At 40.6% G+C, this 21,588-nt stretch overlaps 1 protein-coding gene across 1 annotated transcript in view; it reads right to left on the bottom strand.

The window, feature by feature from the left end:
• Positions 1-6,702: 6,702 nt before the first annotated feature.
• Positions 6,703-21,588, bottom strand: part of LOC104610272 (uncharacterized) — a 42,376-nt gene continuing 27,490 nt past the window's right edge. Inside the window, exons 5-6 of the mRNA XM_010276813.3 lie at positions 7,154-7,378; positions 6,703-7,050 (exon numbers count right to left, since the gene is read on the bottom strand). The gene's annotated coding sequence lies outside the window, so the exon portion shown is untranslated. The remainder of the gene's footprint in view (positions 7,051-7,153; positions 7,379-21,588) is intronic.

Genomic DNA, 21,588 nt, shown 5'->3' with positions numbered 1-21,588 from the left:
AATTTAAATTTATTATAAAAAAAGGATACATTCCATACATGATACATGATACATGGGAGAAACGAATCCCAATCTTATCAGACGTTGCTTTTGCTTTTGCTATTTATTATTTATATTGGGTATTATCCCTTGTGCTTTTTGACTATTAAAAGCTTAGTTTAGCCCATGTTTTTTTGCTGGCTTTCTTTTCTTATTTTGGTGACAATTATAGTTTTTGTTGTTCTAGTGTTTTACACCAAGAAGCAACATGCAATCCGACCCAACTCGGCTAGGGATGGGTATTGGGTCGGATTAAAAAGACGTTGATGGGTTGAAAATTTTTGGGCTTCGCCCTAAGTTTTGTGTTCGGGCCCAAATCTAAGGCCCTAGGTGCTAAGCCCAGCCCAGTCGAGCCAATGGTCACTGTTAGGTTTGGGCATGGGGCAACATTTATAATTGGATAATTTTTTTAAATTATTCTTATGATTTAGCTAATTGATTAAGTGTAATCTTATGTTTGAAAAATTGATTAATATACTTCTCTTATCATTAACGTTTTGTTATAAACCATTCAAATGTGTGTCATGTGACGGTTATAACTTTTAAAAATACTTGATTTACCCTTGTTATAACTTCTGGCATCGACATTTGCAAAATCCTAACCTTCAACATCTGAGGAACTGACGAAAGAGGGAGAAGAGAGGTGGTGGAGAGGGAAGTACCAAATCCGTAGATCAAACCACCACCGCTCGTTTGCCATTTGTGGAATATCACTCGTCCTGTCCCCATCCCCCCCCCCCCCCCCCCCCCCCCCCCCCAGAAAATTTTCCCTAACGAGGTGAGGATCCAGAAGAGGACAATCTAGAGTTGCTAACCAAGAATGAGCACCGTCAAGTTCATCGTCAGCAATGAGCACCACATGCTCGTTGTGTCGAAAGTAGAGGGCCGAAACCAAGAAAAAGAAGAAAAAGTAGGTGATTTTCTCAAATCCATCCTTCATTTTCTCGTAATCTCTTAACATCTTCAAGTAAAAAAAAGGTAGAAAAATAAATCTCTCAGGGCAGAGATAGAGGATAGAGGGCTTTGGCATGTCGGTGATTAACAGCCTTACTGCACCGTAGGTGCACCACAAGCAGACGCGCGACAGCATTTGTGGTGATGGTTCAGAAGCAACATGTTTTGGAGCTTGGAAAACCTGTGTCCCAAATTTTTGGAAAACTATTAACTATTTTATTTTCTTTCTTAGAAATAATCACACTATTTATGTCCAAAAATTTGGGACATTATTTGTTGTCCTATGAATTAATTTTTTTTCTCCTGGGAAGCTGATGTTTTGTGATTTAATGGGTGCCCTGAATCAGTGATCAGATGAAGCTGTTTTGATGTCTAATTTGTCCGGGAAGCTGTTGTTTTGTGATTTAATGGGTGTCTTGAATCAGTTATCAGATGAAATTGTTTTGATAATTAACTGTGAATTATTTTTAAAGAAGAGAGAGAAATGATCGAGAGATTGAGGGAAAGAGAAAACCACCAATAAAGGTGGCAAAAATGGTAGATGGCGGGAAGAAGAAGGAGAAGAATAGAGAAAAAGGAGAGAGAGAGAGAGGGGAGATCACCAGAGAGATAATCGGTGGAGGGAAATCGTTGCTGCCCTCCATGCCAATGCTAGTTCTGTCCAGAATTTAATGGCAATCGGAAGCTGATCCACTAGCATCAGAAATCAGATTCGTTGAAGGTGGTATCTATACCCTCTCTCTCCCCCCTTTTTCCTGTTTTATTTTGAAATTTTGAAGAAGAATAAAGGGTAAAATAGTCTTTTTGTTAACAAACATTAAAAGGCGTTAAAGTGAGGGAAGTATTAGTCAATTGTCAGAAACAGTAAGGGTAGCGTTAGTCAATTTTCAAACAGAGTACAATAGTCAATTAGTTAAACCATAAGGGTAGTTCAAGAAATTTACCCTTTATAATTTATACTATACGTGATGCATGTATTGATTTATGTATGCATGTTTGAGAGGGGATGATGAAGGTGATTTATAATGCCATTATGATGTGTATGCTTTGTATAAATATGATAATTGTGTATGCATGTTTGCTAATTTAGTAGGTAGTGTTTCAACCCAAACACAAAACTTGCTCTCATGATCTGATGAGCCGGGTAAAGATTGAGAAGCTTAGGTTGGGTTGGTTAGAATTAGGATTGAGGTTTTAATACATAGGGTCGGATTAGGGTTGACCTAATCTTGAGCAAACCAAGCTTGAGTTGCAGACTTGCAGCCTTGTTGAATCTTCTGCTTCATCGAGGTATAATGCATCTCCTTTTCGTCAAATAAAGATTAGAGCCATTTAGCTAGGAGAAAGCTTACAAATAAAATCAACAATTGACCCTGGATGCCACTTGCCAGGACCGGCATTGGGTAATGAGCTTTTCTATTCCTGTAACACCAGAAATGTTCCACAAGGCTGTCATCAAACACTTCCTTGTAGTTGTAGGGTTGGGCATTGGATCAAGTCTGGGTAGACTTAGCCCAATCCAAGTATGAAAGCTTCGGGTTTGGGCAGGGATGAAGCCCAAAGTTAGTCTAAAGTACTGGGCCTTAAGTGTACCTCAAGCTGGGTTCGGGCAGCCCAAAACTGTAAAACATAATTTCAAGGTGCAAATTGGCTAGTTGGCAAGGCCTCTTGCTGGTTGTAGCGAAGACTTGGGAGGGGTGTAAATTGGACCAGATTTGGTCTAATCCAATCTGGATCAGTATGACTCCATTATGGATGGACCAGGTCCAATCCAATATGATGAATACTCTTGACGATTTTGGACCAATCCAATTCAATATCTGGAGCATCCAATCTGTTCAAGTTGGTTTTAATTTAGATTGTTTCCAACCCAAATCTGGTCCATTTGACAACTGCATTCTTATCTTCTACCAATGGACTGGAAATTGGTTTAATTTGACCCAATCCATTACAGATAGACTAGGTCCAATCTAATACAATAAATACTTTGGACCATTAAGTCTAGACTGATCCAATTCAATATGTCCTATTGGTCCATCCAATCTGGGGGGTTATGAATTTGGGGGATGGGCTACTCCTTTGTGTAACCCCATGGAGACTCTGGGTTGCACTCTTAGGAAAATAATTTCAGGCTTATTAAGTCTTTGCGATGTCATCTACAAAACAATATCGAAAATTCTAGTCAATAGAATTAAACCTTTTCTTGATGACATAATATCCCCATTCCAGAGTGCCTTCATTCCAAATAGGCAGATTACTGATAAGGTTTTCATTGCTCATGAAGTTATTCATTTTATGAGAAAGAAGAAGGGAATGAAGGGTGCTATGGCCTACAAAATTAATATGGGAAAGGCTTATGATAGATTGAACTGGATGTTTATAAAAAAAGGTTTTTAGGAGGTTCAGATTTCACACAAATGGGTTGAATGGGTGATGGAGTGCATTAAGACAGTGAATTATCAAATTTTAGTCAATGGAGTGCCGACAAGAGAGTTTACTCGAGGTCATGGCATCAGACAAGGAGACCCTCTGTCTCCTTATATCTTTGTCATGTATGTAGAGACTCTTACTAAGAATCTGGTGAAGGAGGATTCCTCTATCAGAAGTTCCATTTGGTATTAAGGCCTCTAGATATGGAGATCCCAATACTGCAGTTTGCAGATGAATGTGTTATTTTAGCTAAAGCAGATATTCAAGCTTGTTTTACTATAAAATAAAACTGCCTTTACTTTGGGGTGCATGTTTTCAATAATAGATTTGGTAAGAATACTTTCATTTTCTTGGGTGAGAAAATGAATAGGAAACTAGCTGGGTGGAAAAAGAATGCTCTTTCCCTCGGTAGTAGACTAATCCTCATCCAAACTATGAGATCCTTCAAAGTTTCAAAGGGGGTCATACAAGATTTGGAAAGAAAGCAGAGAGACTTCTTGTGGTCCAATAACAAAGACAATAAATCTCTTCATTTAATCAACCGGAACCGGGTTTGTTCTACCAAGCATAGGGGTGGCCTTGATCTTAAGAATTTATTTTGGATGAATGAGGCCTATTTGGCAAAACTCATGGAAAATTTTGAATGAGAAAGAAAATCTGTGGGTTCAAGTGGTAAGCACGAAGAAATATTTGGGTAGAGTGAATCTATGGGAGGTAAATCCGAAGAAAAATCAGTCTTGGGCTTGGAGAGGCATCCTCTCTGCCAGGGATCTCCTTAAGAGAGGCTCAGGTTGGATCATTGGGAACAACTCCACTAATTTCTGGATTGACAAATGGGCTTATGAGGACGAGCCTCTGACCAAAGCAGTTGATCCTGTCAAATTAGTAATCCAGACCTTAAAGTTGGGGAAGTAATTGACCCGGAGAGGGGAGGGTTTGGAAAGAAAACATCATTAAAATTGTGTTCCCATGGCAGCATGGGAGAAGATTAAAATGTTTTTTATTCCTTAATGTAATCGTGAGGACAAACTGGTTTGGATACCCAACCCGAAAGACAGTTTTTCGATTAAATTAGCCTATAATGAGACTTGCAAGGTGAATGAGAATGGCAATAATAGGATTGTGACTGAGATTAATAAAGTGTGGTCTCTGAAAACCCCCTTGAAAATTAAAACCTTTCATGTATTTGCTTTTGAACGATAAGCTTCCTACTAAAAGAAGGCTTATTGATAGGGGCTTTGATATTGACAGATTGTGCGGTGTTTGTGGTGAAGAAGAAGAGGATACCAATCACATTTTTGTGAATTGTACCTTGACTAAGCAAGTGTGGGCCATTATGAGTGATTTCAACACATGGAATCAAGAGCATATTAACACAATTTTGAATCAATGGAAGAGTTTGGTTAGCAACTCAAATGGTCCGTTTGTTCAAGAAAAAATTGCTTTCCTGTTATGATTTTTGTGGAAGAACAACAAGGATAGTGTTTTTAGTAGTAAGAAAGCCCCACCAGCTATACTCGTTGAAAGAGCAAAACATGCTTTTCTGGGATTCATATAAAACACAGAGTTAGATTGGAATGAAGAAAAGGTCAAGCAGTATGTTCCAGTCAGATGGATATTATAGAGGGTGACTCAAAATTGGTTATCGACTGCCTAAAGAATAGTGTGGAGACCCCTAGAGATTGAATCCATCATTGAAGGTTGCAGGTTGCTGGTCGAAAGATTGAAAGGTCAAGTGGAGTATCGTCATGTAGATCGTGAAGGCAACATGGCTGCAGATTGGCTCGCCCAAACTTTGCTCATTCAAGTGTTGTTTCTTATATTGTCATTCCTAGAGGCTAGAGCTTTTAAGTCTTATCTCTTTTTGGATTCTTGGGGACGTGCTACCCCCCGCTGTGTGTATGTGTAGCCCTCTTGTTTTTTTCCTCAATTTATCCAAAAAAAAAAAAAAACATAGAGAAAAAACAACAAAAGTGTTTACTAGGCTTTAAAATGGAAGTCCACTACATCACATAATGTATTGGGCTCACGTTGACGTGCACCACGCCTAAACTCAGCTTTGGGCCTACATGAAAGCTCAGGCTCTGCCCTAATTTGGTAGAGCTAGGCTGGGCCAAAACTTGGTACAGGCAGGACCGCCAGACCACGCTCAGCCCCCACCATCTAAATCTGACACCAAACCTGATGCAATCTTCACATACATCGTCAACAGACCTTGATGTATAAAGATTTTCTTTTTCTCAATTCATAAGAAAAAGGAAAAAGAATGATATAAAGTTATAAACAACTACAACTTCTGGCGTTTGGAAGGGTTTTGATGCAACAACTTCTGGCGTTGTATGAACTATGAAACCTGGAAATTCGTGAAACCCCATTTGGTAAAAGCTAATAAGTGTGTTTTGCACATGACGATTTTTTATGATGATGATAGTGATAATATTTTTATCACTATAAAAATTATTCTTATTTTTGTTTAAGACAGTGAATATACAACATTAGAAATGTGCCCAAATGTTTTCTATAAATTTTTTTGTAATTTTTATAATTTTGTGTATTATCATTTTTAATAATAATCATGATGATGATGACAACCATGGTTGGCACATTTGACCCGAAAGGTTGAATTGTTGACCCGCCATCAAACAAAAAAACAACTTGATTTTTGAGTTTTTTTTTTGTAATTTATATTTTATTTATATCATCAATGATATCAATTATTCTTTGTCACACTTATTTTTCTTTAATGTGACTAATTAATATAGGACTCAATGAAAGAATGAGAGTTAATACTCTAATTCTGTGCCCTCTAAATTAAAGAGAGACCAAATTCAAAAATAAGGGTATTTTAGTAAAAAAATGATTCAATGAATGTTAATGGAAATTAATACCTTAAATATAAGAATTGATGGGAAGGATTTGGAGGATAAAAGTAATTGCTCAAATTATATTTCCTTGCAATTAGAGAATGACAAAATTAATAAATAGGGGTATTTTAATCAAACAAAAATTTTACACTATCATTCACACTTTAATAATAATATAGATATAAAAAAGCCAAAAATAAGCTTATATAAGCTCAAAAATCGACTTCCTGGTGAAGCCATGCTGGTAGCTACTTGGGCGCAGCTGTCACACAGCTCAATCACCGCAGGAGCCCTCTCAAAAAGGTTGCTAATTAGTTCCATGAACACTTGAACAGTAAAGTTGCTTTATCCTAGAAATGGTTGATTAGTCCCCAAGCTACGGCTTTCCTAAATTTATCCCAAGCATCTGTTTGTCTATGATTAAACCAATTGCATTAAAGAGATGAAATAAATCAGTATACAGAGAATATGCAAAAAAAGCCCAAAAGAAAGCTTATTTTTAGGCTGTGATTGATTTGAAGGAAAAGATAGGGAAAGGAGCATAGGTTTCCCTTCCTTCCACAACCTTTTCCTTCAAACCAAACACAACCATAGGGTTTGCACATAAAATTCCATCATCCCCAACAATAGTACGAAGTACGAAGCTATTAACACTTGCAAAATGTGAACCAGTAATTCCTTGAAATTCCACAAGGATGAAAGGCTCGATTGGACGGGGTTGGACACCAAACTGGCACTGGCATGTTATTTTTTTCCAGAAAACCTAGCAAAATAGCAAAAAGAAAGGTTTTAAACTTTTAAAGGAATTCTGTCAAAAGCCAGCAGAGACAGATTAAAAAGTGAAAGGTGAGAAACAGAGCAACCACCTAGTCAACACTTGAAGATGTTTCATGCATGATTTGGTGAACTGACACTGAATAAAGAGATATCACCATCCAATCATCTATGAAGAACGTTGTGTGCTTGACCAATACGCCAAATTCTCAGCTCTGAAGGCTGATGGAATGCGTCAAGCCAAGAACTTTAACCATTTAGGACCGTAACAAATCCTCAGCTCTGAAGAAACCATTTGCAGATCTTGATCATCCTCTCTATTTCCCATTCCAAATGGAAGAAATTGCAACAGCATTAAAAAATGATTGAAGTGTCCGTAATTTAACAATGAATATGGCACTGAACAAAACAGAATGGCAAAATAGGATTCATGTAGACAATTCCATATGGTTGGGAGAAGGCTAAGACGATGGTGGTGAAGTAAATGAGGGGAAAACCCTACATAAAAAATTACATGGTCATGTAGGCCCTTTGAACTCCATATGGATTGAAGACCCGAAAAGGAGCAATGGAACATCCTTTTTTATTCTCCTCCAAACTATGGTTTAAAAAATAATTTTTCATTTTTTCGTCTTTTCCTTGCACGAACTCCAACATGCTACAAAAGATGCAAGATTCCAGAGGATATACACCCTTCTGCTGAACCCTATCATACACCATGAATGAGCCAGACTAAAAGCAACTGGAAGTATAAATATTGTCCAGACAACATGATGCAATGATTGTAGAGATAGTGAAATCTAGCCATAGGGCTATTTTTGTACTTTTACTTTTCTTTGTTGTATATCTATTCTTTGTATTATTTCTCTCATATACATTAAGGGCAGATCTGTTCTTTTACATCTTAATATAAATATATCTTTTAGGGTGTCGACTGACACAAGGTGTCACCCACCATTCGGCTGTTCTCTCTCTGTTTGCCTCTCTCTTTGTCTTTCGAACCGACTCTGACATGGTATCAGAACAGGTCACGACCTGAACTTCAATCAACACCTCGGCTACTACTGATTCAAGAACTCAATAACAGTATTTGGAAGTTCTTGAGAATCTTCTTTTCCTCTCTTCTTGGATCGGCTACAGATCTGTTTTCTGGGCTTTTTTTTTTTTTTGATAAATAACAGAGACATCTGTTTTCTGGACTGTTGCGCCACTGGGTTCAACCTTTTTTTTTATATCTCCCTATAAAGACATCGGATCAGCCTGAAATTTTAGATCTGGTGTCGCCCAGAGCAGATCTATTGAACCTCTTTGGTTTGGTTTGGATCGGTTTCGTCTTTGAGGGGTTTTGATCCACTTTTCAGTTCAGCAGAACTCTACAGTTGCCTTTTTTGGACATCAACCGAAAGGTATTCTTCTTTTCTTCTTTGGTTCCAATTTCTTTTGGTTTCTAGGAGTGTGTTGTTGCCCTTTTGTCATGCGATGGCATCAGAAAGGATGGATGTTCTTCCTATTAAGTTCAACTGTACGAACTACGCACTATGGAAGTTCAATGTTGAAGCTAAGGGTCTTTGGGGGTACCTAGATGGATCTGTGTCTAAACCTGATGACTCTGACATCAAGGGACTTAATCAGTGGAAGATCGACAACGCAAAAATTGCATCATGGATTTTAGGCTCAGTCGAAACTGATATTGCTATCCCTATGAGAGGGTACAGGATAGCCTATGAGATGTTTCAATACCTTGAGAAAGTTTATCAACAGTCGAATACCTCTAGACAATATCAGATAGAGGTTGACATTTTTTCTTACTATCAGGGTGATAGAAAGGTCCAGGAGTACTATGCCGGGTTCATTAACCTTTGGATAGAATATGAGTTAGTTCACATGGGAGACGATCTTTCAGACTATTGTGTTAAATACATGAAGGAACACTTCGATAGGAGAAAAGTTATGCATTTCCTAATGCACCTAAGGTCAGAATTTGAAGTTGCCCGTTCTAATATCCTAAGCCGAGGAACACTTTCTGACTTAAATACTATTCTTGGGGAGATTTTGAGGGTAGAAACTAGATTGACTATTCAAACTACACTGGATGGAAGGATTCCAACATTGATGTTGTCTTCTTGGAAACTAAACCAAAGGAGAAGAAGGATTTCTCTAAGATACAATGTTATGAATGCAAGGAGTATGGGCATGTTGTCTCCCATTGTAAGAATAAAAACACATGCACCTATTGCAAGCAAGTCGACCACATCATCACCGAATGTCCTACCCGACCGCAGAAAGGTAGTGGTCCAAATCAAAAGAGAGGGAACTACAAGGCCTATCAGACTAATGTAGATGGTTCAGATGCCTCCTCTATCACTTCTGTAGCTGGACAAAATGACACCTCCAATGGTATGTCTGAAGAAAGGATTCGACAACTCATGTCCTCGGTCATCTTCTCAGCGTTTTCTGCTATCGATCTGTCTGGTAAGCCACCAACCTATTGCCCTTCACCGAACCACCTCTGGTATATAGACTCAAGAGCCTCTAACCACATGACAGGGGCTACTCTTGGTCAATATCCCAAACCCCATCTTCCCAATAATTACTGCAAACGGTGAGAAACTTGACATACTTGGTTGTGATGATTTGTACTTATCTACCTCTAAAGCATCACCGTTTCATTTATCCAAAACTCTATTTGTACTTAAACTCGCCACCAATTTGATTTTTTTTTGCCAACTTGTAGAGGAAGGTAATAATGTCTCATTTACTTCTGATGGTTGCTTGATATAGGACCAGCAAACTAAGGAGGTGAAGGGGTAGGGGCATAGACTGGGAAGACTCTTTGCCTTGGAGTTTGAAAAGAATAAGACTGATTATACTTCTCCTTCTTGTTTGCTTTCTACTACTTCTAGTTCTGGATCTTTTAATTGTAATAATGATTGGCATTTGTGGCATAGACGCCTTGACCATCCTTTTTCTAAGAAACTTGATCAGTTATTTGCTTCTGGTAGTTTACCTGTTTCTGCTATTTCTTTTAAGAATGTGAATAAAAATTGCATTACTTGTGGTTTATGTAAGAGTCATATTTGACCATTTCCTTCTTATTCTAAGCATGCAACCGTTCCCTTTCATTTAATACATAGTGATGTCTGGTCGTCTCCAATTGTTTCACGGATGGGATATAAGTATTTTGTAACCTTCATTGATGTCTGCACTCGTTTTACTTGGGCTTATTTTCTTCGAAAGAAATCTGAAGTGTACACTATTTTTAAACACTTTCACGGTTATGTAATTACCCAATTTGATGCTCAAATTTGTGTGCTAAGATCGAATTCATGGGTAGAGTATATTGATGGGGATTTTCAAAACTACCTGAAACAACATGGAATTCAACCTCAAAAATCTTGTCCAGGCACCCCACAACAAAACAGGGTAGCAGAAAGGAAGAATTGGCACATCTTGAATATAGTCAGAACCCTTTTATAGGATTCCCATGTACCCTCTTGGTTTTGGGTGGAGGCGGCAGCACTGCTGTGTATCTCATAAATCTTCTGTCATATATTTTGAATAACTCCTCTCCTTTTCAATCTCTTTTTCACAAACCTCCAGACCTATCCATGCTCAGGGTTTTTGGTTGTGCTTGTTTTTGTCCACCTTCCACCCCATGAACGCACAAAGTTAACTACACAAGCAGCTTTGTGTGCCTTCATGGGATACAGTTCTGAACATAAGGGGTTTGTTTGCTATGATCCCTTGGTCCGTCGCCTTTGAATTTCTCGTAATGTAGTTTTTCTTGAAAGTGTGTCCTTTTTATAACATATTGTGAAATTCCCAGTTCCTTCTATTTCCTTCTTGCACAATTTTGATTCTACAGGCATCTTAGATATTCCATTGTCACCTCCGCAGCAGCTTCAGATATACTTCAGGAAGCAACGGCCTTCTTCAGTCTCCATCCCCCCCTCTGCTCCACCTCCAATTGCTAATTTGGTCACTCCAGCTCCCTCAGTAAGTGTACATGACCTTCCTCCTGAACTCACTTTATGCCGTTCCACTAGAATCTCTCGACCACCTAACCGCTATGGTTATTCACTAGACCATAGCTCTTTTTTTGCTGTTTTATCCCACAGATATTCCCGGATCTTACCAGCAGGCCGTAGCAGAACCACACTAGAAAGATGCCATGAATTTTGAGATTCGAGCCCTTCTTGAGAATGACACCTAGTACCTAGTTCAAGCTACACCAGAAGCCTCTCTCATAGGAAGTTGATGGGTCTATTCTGTGAAACTGAAATCTGATGGGAGCCTAGATACATATAAAGCCAGACTTGTTGCATAGGGATACAAACAGGAATACGGGATAGACTATGAGGAGACATTTGCTCCTGTAGCTAAAATGACTACTCTACGTCTTCTGATGGCCATATCTGTAGCCAAACAGTGGACAATCCATCAAATGGATGTCAAGAATGCTTTTCTTCATGGGGAGTTAAAAGAGAGTCTATATGAAGCCCCCTCAAGGATATTGTACAGATCCACAACTTGTTTGTCATCTGAACAAGTCACTTTATGGCCTAAAGCAAGCCCCTAGGGCATGGTTTGAAAAGTTCAAATCCGTCATCACCGATGGTGGCTTTACCCAGAGTCCTTCCAATTATTCCTTATTCATCTTCAGGAGGAAGCAAGGAATAACAATATTATTCCTCTATGTTGATGATATACTCATTAGACGAGATGATATAGAAGGAATTTCTAGGCTACAATAGTTACTCAGTGAATCCTTCAAGATGAAGGACTTGGGGCCTTTGACATATTTCTTTTTTTTTTTATTGGAAACAATAACTTTCATTAATTCTTTAAGAAACTTAGTACAATTGTCACCTTCAAAAAACAAGATGACCCCTCTACAGATTACAAACAGGCCCAAAAAAGGTTCTGCCTACTAACTCATTTCTTTGCTAAAGTATCAACCATTGCATTGGCTGATCTCCTACTCCATTTAAACCTGAATTCAAGCTCCCTTGTTAGTTGCATAATCTCCCTTACAGGTTGTCTAAGGGACCAAGTGCCTAAGCTGTTTGTTTGCATCCAACCTATTACCAATTTCGAGTCTCCCTCCACTTCCAACTGCTGAAAACCCAACTATTTAAACAGCTTAAGCCCTTGTAGGAGTGCCAAAACTTCTGCTCTAAGAGAGTCCCCCAGTCCTATCGGGCCAGAATAAAGGGCCAGGTCATTTCCTCCCCCATCTCTAAAGACACCCCCAATTCCAAAGGGGCCTAGATTACCTATAGAACTACCATCAAAGTTTAACTTAACATCCAAAGATAACGAGGGCAACCAGTCCTCTTGAATAGCTAGAGGGGCAGGAAGAAGCTGCTACCACACTCCACCCTCTAATTAAGTCATCTACAGAGAAGTCCTTGAGATCCAGCGATTTCAGCCAATGTATGATCTTGATGGTGATCCCTTCTATGACTTCATGTGCTGATTTTTCTTTCCCTTGAAAGATTTTGTTATTTCTCTCTTCCCACACTGCCCAAACAACTGCTGCCCTCGTTGCTCTCCACATTACCCTTAATCTTTTCTTTGATTGACGAAAAAAGCTAGATTCAAAAAATCCACCACGCTTGTAGGAGGAACCCACCTACACCCAAAGAGAGAGGAAAACCAATCCCAAATAAGAGTAAAAAAAGGACAAGATATTAGTAGATGATTTACCATCTCACCACTCTTCAAGCAAAGGCTACAAACATGAGGGGATAAGAACCAATTCGGTCTTTTTTTCTGAAGCAAGTCCAAAGTGTTGATTTTTTGGAGAACCACTTCCCAACAAAAAGCCCTCACCTTTGGAGGTACAGGAGCACTCCACACTTCTTTTATAGGAAAAGAGTAAACTAAATTGGAAGAGTGCACTAAAGCATTGAAGAAAGAAGAGTATGAAAAACAACTAGAGGATTCTTTAGACCAAATTCTATTATCAAGACAAGAATGATCCTAAAACACTGAATTTAAAAGGGAGAAAAGATCATCTGCCAACCCTATTTCTGACTCCCTTAATCCTCTCTTGAACCCTAAATCCCACACCTCATTAGAAACACGAAAGGTAGAGATGACTTTAAATTTGTTCAAGGACAAGGAGTAGAGGGCTGGGTACCTATCCTTAAGAGGTTGGTCCCCAACCCAAACGTCCTCCCAAAAAAGGACCTTATTACCCGAACAAGCGTCATACCTGATGAAAGGAGAAAAGGCAAGCAAGATACCAACAATGTCTTTCCACGAAAAGGAACGAGAAGCCCTTGGGTTGATACCAGCATCCCATCCATTTGCTACTAATCCATGTATGCTTTCTATCACTCTATGCCACAAACTTTCTTGCTCCTTGGGAAACCTCCACAACCACTTACCTAAGAATGCTATGTTTCTTAGATGGATATTTCCAATCCCTAAACCCCCTTTGTCTTTTGTCCTAGAGACCATTTCCCACTTCACTAGGTGATCCTTTTTTGACTCCCCAGGTTCCCAGAGGAAATCTCTCATTACTTTTTCCAACTAATTTGCCACCTTGACAGGCACTTTGAAGGTAGACAGGAAGTACACTAGCAAATTTGCTAAAGTTGACTTAATTAAAGTGATTCTACCTCATAAAGAGATGTAATTCCTCTTCCACCCTGCTAGTCTCTTTGTGAATCTTCCCAAGACTGGGTACCAGAAACTTTCTAATTTTGGGTTTCCCCCCAGGGGTAAACCCAAGTATTTTATAGGCCAATCACTCCACTCATAGCCTAACAACCTAGCCAAGGAAGACACCTCCTCATCTGATCTATTAACCCCAACCACACAACTTTTATTCCAATTCACTCTCAAATTAGAGACCTTTTCAAAACCTTCAACCAACAATTTCAGATTGATCATCTCCACAAGCTCTCCCTCACAAAAGAGAATTATATCGTCTTCACCCTTGAAGTGAGCAGAAATTCTCGAGGCTACTTTGTTTATCAACAGAAGTATGCGGTTGACCTGGTTAAATTGGCAAATCTTAGTGACTCTAAGATTGGGGACACTCCACTAGAACTGAACCTGAAACTCAGCAAAGATGTTGGGTCTCCCCTTGAAGATCCTACCCTTTATCGTCAGCTAGTGGGAAGTTTAATCTATCTCACCATGACTAAGGCCAGATATATCTTATGCAGTTCAAATAGTAAGTCAGTTTGTTTCTTCTCCGAGACAACCACATTTATTTGCAGTTCATCGGATTATAAGATATGTGCGAGGCACACTGTCACATGGGATATTCTTCTCATCATCTCTCATTCATATGGCCTATGCGGATGCTGATTGGGCTGGATGCCCTGACACCCGACGGTCCACTACTAGTTGGTGTGTCTTCCTAGGCAACTCCCTTATCTCCTGGAAGTGCAAGAAACAAGCTACTGTGACCAAATCTTCCACTGAAGCTGAATACAGGGCTATGTCTTCCGTATGTAGTGAGATCATATGAATTGTTAGAATGCTCGAGTCAGGGGTATTTTGGTCATTTTGGTGTATCTTATTGAAAGTGAAATGTCTATTGTATCTGAGTTTAAGTTATGTGTCCCATCTTCTATGAGGGACAAAATTGTCTTTCTTGTAACTCAAGTTTTTTATGAATAAAAGTCAAGTGGGTCGGCTAGGAGAGTGACTTTAGAACATCCTCTCTTCTAGTCTGGCCGAACACTCTTCTCCTCTCCTTCTTCTTCTTCTTTCTCTTTTCTTTCTTCTTTCTTCTTCTCTACTTTGACCTAGAAACAACTAGGGTTTATTCACATGGTATCAGAGCATTAAGGTCTGGTGTTCGTTTTCTTGCTGCTGTCTTCTTCCTGGGTTCGCCGCCAGCTTCACAGTAGGTTTCATCATCCTACAGCTGATCTGATTGAAGACTCGATAAAGTGCTGAAAAGGAGTTGTCGTTTTGAGGGCCTGGAGGTGAGAATGCCTCCGGCCGGTGCTGTGGTGGTCGTTGAAGTGGTATACTAGACCCTCTATTCAGTGTACGAAGAGGGCTGATCGTATACAGGTATGGACACTGCTGTCATGTGTTCAGAAATGGACTGTGAATGCTGATTTTTTTTGTGCTTCGAAAGTTAGTTGTTGTAGTGCTGGGTGAAACTGATACACATATCAGTCATGTCTTTTTTTTGTGTTTTCTTGCTCACATGTGTGCTGAAAGAAGAGTGGTAGACTGCTGATGTCCACGACAGCAGTGGTGTGGTGTTGATTGTGTTGTGGTGGCTGACATATCTATGTTTAACCCCTAGACCTTGTGTGTAATCAGTTCTGCAGTATGCAGAACAAGTGTTCGATGAAATGACTTGAGTAATTTCAGTACTAGTGTGTTGGTGGTAAATGGTCCTGCAGTGTGCAGTCCATGTGCTTGATGTGTTGACTGAATGATTTCAGCTTTAGAGTGTAGTGTGTAATGTGCAGTTGAAGAAAGTGGGTTGGTGGTATTGTAAGTGAGATAAGTCTTGTGACAAGTGTGAGATTGTGGTGTATATTCAGAGGAGACATAATTGAGATGGCTTCAACTGTAGTTGGGAATGACAACAAAACAGGCATCATGCTCTCTTCAGATTATCTAAGTGTTAATTGACATCCATCAAGTTGAATGGTGAGAACTATGTACCATGGGCAAAATCTGTGAAGGTGTTCTTGAAGGCCAAGAGGAAAGTAAAACATGTGAGGGAGGAGAAACCTTCCTCTGATTCTCCTGGGTTCAGTGATTGGGAACAAGATGAAGCACAGATAATGACATGGCTTTGAAATAGCATGGAACCAAAGATTAGTGTTAACTTCATGTTCCTAGATACAGCCAAAGAGATCTGGGATCATGCTAAAAAGTTGTACTCTGGACAAGACAACACAACTAGGGTATATCAGTTATACCAAGAGTACTTCAATTTGAAGCAAGGAAGTCAAAGCTTAGAAGAGTATTATGCAAGTTTGAGAAACATCCGCAATGAGCTAAATGTGTATCACCCTCTAACATCAGATGTCCAGATCCAACAACAGCAACGTGAACAGCTTGATGTGACTAGGTTTCTTGTGGGCTTGAAGGCCGAGTATGAGCCTGTCAGAGCACAGATATTGGGGGGATCAGCTCTCCCCTCACTTGAAGAAGTTTTTGCCCGTCTTAAGAGGACATCCATTGAGCCAGTGGAACATTCTTCCTTCTCTGATAGATCTGGTTTGGTAGTGACTAAAGGAGTAGTCATGGAAGTAGAAGTGGTGGTGACAACAGTGGTCCTCCAAGCAACCGTGGTGGACACATGTTTAACCGGGCTAGTGGCCGGAGTGGAGGTCGTGAGTCAGGGGGAGGCCGTGGAAAAGGAAGGGGTAATGCTCAGAGAAAATGTACACATTGTGGCTTAGATGGGCACACAATTAATTTCTGCTATGATTTGCATGGTCCACCCAACACTTGGGCTAACCATGTTACATCTAAGAGTAGTAGCACAATTACTGAAAGCCAGCAAACTGCACCAACCCCCTCCACACCCACTTGTGCTTCCGGGCAGGAAATGGTGAGTGTACCACGGGCAATATATGAACAGTTCCTTCAAATATCTCAGCAGAACACAGCTACACTTGCCCATTCAGGTATGACTTGTTTAGCTTCCAAAGCCTCACCCTGGATCATTGATTCTGGCGCCTCGGACCATATGTCTGGGACTCCTGATGTATTTTCTTCCCTTTCTCGCACCTCCACATCTTAGACAGTTACACTTGCTAATGGTTCTACATCTCCTATTTGTGGTGTTGGTGATGTTGATCTCTCCTCATTGTCTTTAGCATCTGTTTTATATGTTCCTAAGTTCCCTTTTAACCTTATGTCTGTTAGTAGATTAACCAAGTCCCTTAATTGTTCTGTAAGCTTCTATCCTTCTTCTTGTGTGTTTCAGGATCTCAAGACGGGGACGAAGATTAGTGGAGGGCATGAAGCCAGTGGTTTGTATTACCTTGATGGTGGTGGCCCTCCAGTGGCTTTTCAGTCGTCTCTTACTCCTCTCCAATGGCACTGCAGACTTAGTCATCCCTCCCTGAAGGCTTTGAAGCTGCTAGTTCCTTCCTTGAGTCATCTTTCATCATTAGATTGTGAGTCATGTCAGTTGGGAAAACATCATCGAGTCTCATTTAGTCCAAGAACTGATAGTCGTGTCTCAAGTCATTTTGCTTTAGTTCATTCTGATGTATGGGGTCCAGTTAAAGTGGTGTCTTACAATGGGTTTAAGTATTTTGTAATCTTTGTTGATGACTTTTCAAGGATGACATGGATCTATCTTATGAAAGACCGTAGTGAATTGTTCTCTATTTTTCAGAAATTTCATGCTGAAATACGCACTCAGTTTGGTGTTCATATGAAAATACTTCGCTCCTATAATGCCAAAGAATACATCTCCTCATCATTTCAGCAATACCTAGAACATCATGGAATAATTCATCAAACTTCTTGTGCCTACACCCCGCAACAAAACGGTGTAGTTGAACGGAAAAATAGACATCTTCTTGAAACTGCTCGGTCCTTGATGATCAATATGCATGACCCAAAGCACTTTTGGAATGATGTTGTTCTTACATCCTGTTTTTTAATAAATCGGATGCCCATGTCAATCCTTGGAAGTCAATCCCCTTTCTCCGTGTTGTTCCCCACTTTGTTTCCCTTTCCTCTCACCCCAAGAGTCTTTGGCTGTGTTTGTTTTGTTCAGCACTTGGGGCCTGGAGTAGACAAGCTAGATGCTCGGGCTACGAAGTGTATTTTTCTTGGCTACTCAAGGACTCAGAAAGGGTACAAGTGTTATAACCCTAAGTTTCATAAATCGTTTGTGTGCCCTAATGTCACTTTCTTTGAATCAGTTCCTTTTTTCTCCAATGCCGGGGTCTCTTCTTCTCCCCCTATGGTTCCTCTTCCAGTTCCAGTTGTGGACCCCCTTCCCGTAGCTCCCACTCCTACTGCAGATGCACATCATATGTCAGTTACTACAAAGAGGCCGCCAATTACTCAAGTGTATACTCGTAGAAGTGCTTCGGCTCCTCCTCCACTTCAGCACCTGCCGACAGATCCTGCTACTGCTCCTCCCTCAGATCTTCATCTCCCTATTGCTTTGCGGAAAGGTAAACGTACTTGTACTTCTCATCCCATTTCAGACTATGTTTCCACTGCTCACCTTTCTGCTTCTCATTGCAAGTTTATATCATTACTCTCATCGGTTCCCATTCCCAAGACTGTACAGGAAGCCCTTGCCTCTCCAGGGTGGCGGTAAGCCATGGAAGAAGAACTCTCTACTCTACAACATAATCATACGTGGGAACTCACCACCCTTCCTCTTGGTAAGCACACTGTCGGGTGTAAATGGGTCTATACAGTGAAGCATCTTCCTGATGGCAATGTGGAATGATTGAAGGCACGGTTAGTGGCCAAGGGCTATTCTCAGTTATATGGGGTGGACTATATGGAGACATTCTCTCCTGTGGCTAAAATTGGTTCAGTTTGGGTGTTGATCTCATTGGCTACTATGTATGATTGGCCTCTCCTACAACTTGACATCAAAAATGCTTTCCTACATGGTGATCTTGTTGAGGAGGTGTATATGGAGCAACCACCAGGGTTTGTTGCTCAAGGGGAGGCTGGTAAGGTGTGTAGGCTCAAAAAGGCAATCTATGGACTGAAACAATCTCCTCGTACATGGTTCGGCAGGTTCAGTGAAGTGGTGAAGGCCTTTGGGATGAAATAGTGTCAAGTTGATCATTCCGTGTTTATCTATAACTCAAAAGATGGAAAAATCTTGCTATCGTGTATGTGGATGATATTGTCATAACTGGAAGTGACAGCAATGGAATTGACAGGCTGAAAAAATTCTTACAGGACCACTTCAATACGAAAGATCTGGGGAAGCTAAAGTATTTCTTAGGAATAGAAGTTGCGAGGTCAAAACAGGGGATCAACCTATGTCAGAGGAAATATGTTCTTGATCTACTTGAAGAAATAGGGTTGTTAGGTGCTAAACCAGTAGAGACTCCTATGGAACTCAATGCCAAGTTAAGTGTGGATGCAGGTGAAGAGTTTGATGATCCTGGAAGATACAGAAGGTTGGTGGGAAAGTTGAACTACCTGACCATTACCTGACCAGATATATCATTTGCTGTGAGTGTGGTGAGTCAGTTTATGCAACATCCCCGGGTTCCTCACTGGGAAGCTGTTCTGAGAATTGTTAGGTACCTAAAGGGTGCTCCAGGTCGTGGTTTGTTATACCAAAAAGGAGGACCTCTTGAGATAGTAGGGTACACAGATGCTGATTGGGCTGGCTCTATATCAGACAGGAGGTCAACCACAGGGTATTGTACCTTTCTGAGTGGCAATCTTGTAACTTGGAAGAGCAAGAAGCAAACAGTGGTGGCAAGAAGTAGTGCGGAAGTAGAGTACAGGGCTATGGCCCATACCACATGTGAACTAATATGGCTGAAGAACCTACTACAGGAGATGGGTTTCTCAATTGACAAACCCATGAAACTATACTGTGATAACCAAGCTGCTGTTCACATCTCATCTAATCCTGTCTTCCATGAAAGAACTAAACATATTGAGGTGGATTGTCACTTTGTGAGAGAGAAAGTGATAAGTGGGGTAATAACTATATCTCATGTGAGCTCAGGAAATCAGTGGGCAGATATCTTCACAAAAGGATTGTCTCGGGGAAGAATAGATTACATTAGTAACAAGCTGGGACTATATGATATATACTCTCCAGCTTGAGGGGGAGTGTTAGAATGCTCGAGTCAGGGGTATTTTGGTCATTTTGGTGTATCTTATTGAAAGTGAAATGTCTATTGTATCTGAGTTTAAGTTATGTGTCCCATCTTCTATGAGGGACAAAATTGTCTTTCTTGTAACTCAAGTTTTTTATGAATAAAAGTCAAGTGGGTCGGCTAGGAGAGTGACTTTAGAACATCCTCTCTTCTAGTCTGGCCGAACACTCTTCTCCTCTCCTTCTTCTTCTTTCTCTTTTCTTTCTTCTTTCTTCTTCTCTACTTTGACCTAGAAACAACTAGGGTTTATTCACATGAATGACGTTTTGTGTAAATCCATAAGAGATTGTTTGGAGGTGACCAGAGATGTTAGGGAATAGATTTGCTCGAAAAAGCTTCCACTCGAGAGAGAGTAGGAGTCGTCACCATTACTACCAGAGGCCTTTTCCTCAGAGAACAAGAAGAGCAGAGGGACTAAACGGTAAGAGGTACAGTGGAAGGGAGATTCGGAAAGGGGAGTCCTTCGCAAAGAAAGCAAAAGGTCTGGATTGGACAAAGGAGGGAGAAGCCAAAAAAGTGGAGAGAAAAAAATTTCTTCGTGGAAGTTGGTGGTTCAGGGGAGAAGAAGAGGAGAAAGTTAAGTTTCTGAAATCTTGCCTGCTTGGCTCAGTGGAGACCTCATACTCAATCTCAAAGTTGTAGCAGTGGGCGGTAAGAAAATGGAAATGTAGCCTCCGGGTGAGGGTTAGAAGACTACAGGGACAAAGCTACCTTTTCATTCCGCCTTCTGAGGAGGAGGCGATCAAGGTCTGGAAGATAGGGGCGAGGAATATTGAAGGTTCCTTGATGCACCTGGTCCCTTGGGAAGAGTTTTCTGAGGGATTGGGTAAACCTCTTAAAGAGGGCAGCAAATGTTGAGTGAAGATCTTCGGGCTTCCGTTGCAACTCTAGAGTGAGGCGGTGGTTAATCAGATAGGTGATTTATGCAGAGGGTTTGTGGAGATGGATAATTCACAAGAGGCGAAAGAAACGGTAGAGTGGGTGAGGATTAAGGTAAAGTGGAAGGGGTATCCGCCGGCAACAACGAATATTGTGGAAGGAAATGAAATAGTGGCAACAACATTATGGCTGGAGTTACCACCAAAGAAATGTAAGAGAACGAAAGAAGTAAGACAAGCGGTGTTAGCGGACAGGCACTGGATAAATTCGGTTCTCTTAGGGGCTAATATCGAAGAAGAAGAAGTAAGGGCGAAGATGAAAGAGAAGGCGATTTGTGGAGACGAAGGGGATAGACCCACCGGTGCCGAAGAAGGATAGGCTAGGGGGACAGGAGACAAAGGGGACAAGGACAGCTATGGCTGTGGGATGCGTGGCAAATTCTACAGACACTGTAACCACTTCCACCAATCAGATGGGAGGTAAAGATGACAAGGGTATTCAGCCAAAGGGAGTGGGCAGCAAATTGTTAGAGGATGGGCAGGGTGTTGCTTTAACTCTCTGGAAGTTTCAAATTTCGAAAGGCTCTGTGAAAAAGTAGTGGAGAGATGTTGTTGGATGCTAGAAGACAGATGGGGTGATCTGGGCTGTCGAAGAGGGAGGAGTAGATCGAGAAGACACGAGGGAAGAAGGCGATCTAGGTCTTTCATGTCCCCACCCAATTTTTTGAACGGCAGTGGAAAAACCTTGACGGGCGCAGAGTTGGCCCCACATGGATCTTCTAACAAGATAAGGGGAAGAGGTGACAGGAGACTGAACCC

The sequence above is a fragment of the Nelumbo nucifera genome, chromosome 1 (genome assembly GCF_055504915.1).
Source record: "Nelumbo nucifera cultivar China Antique chromosome 1, China Antique-T2T, whole genome shotgun sequence".
Lineage (NCBI taxonomy): Eukaryota > Viridiplantae > Streptophyta > Magnoliopsida > Proteales > Nelumbonaceae > Nelumbo > Nelumbo nucifera.
This window is presented reverse-complemented; position numbering and strand designations above follow the sequence as displayed.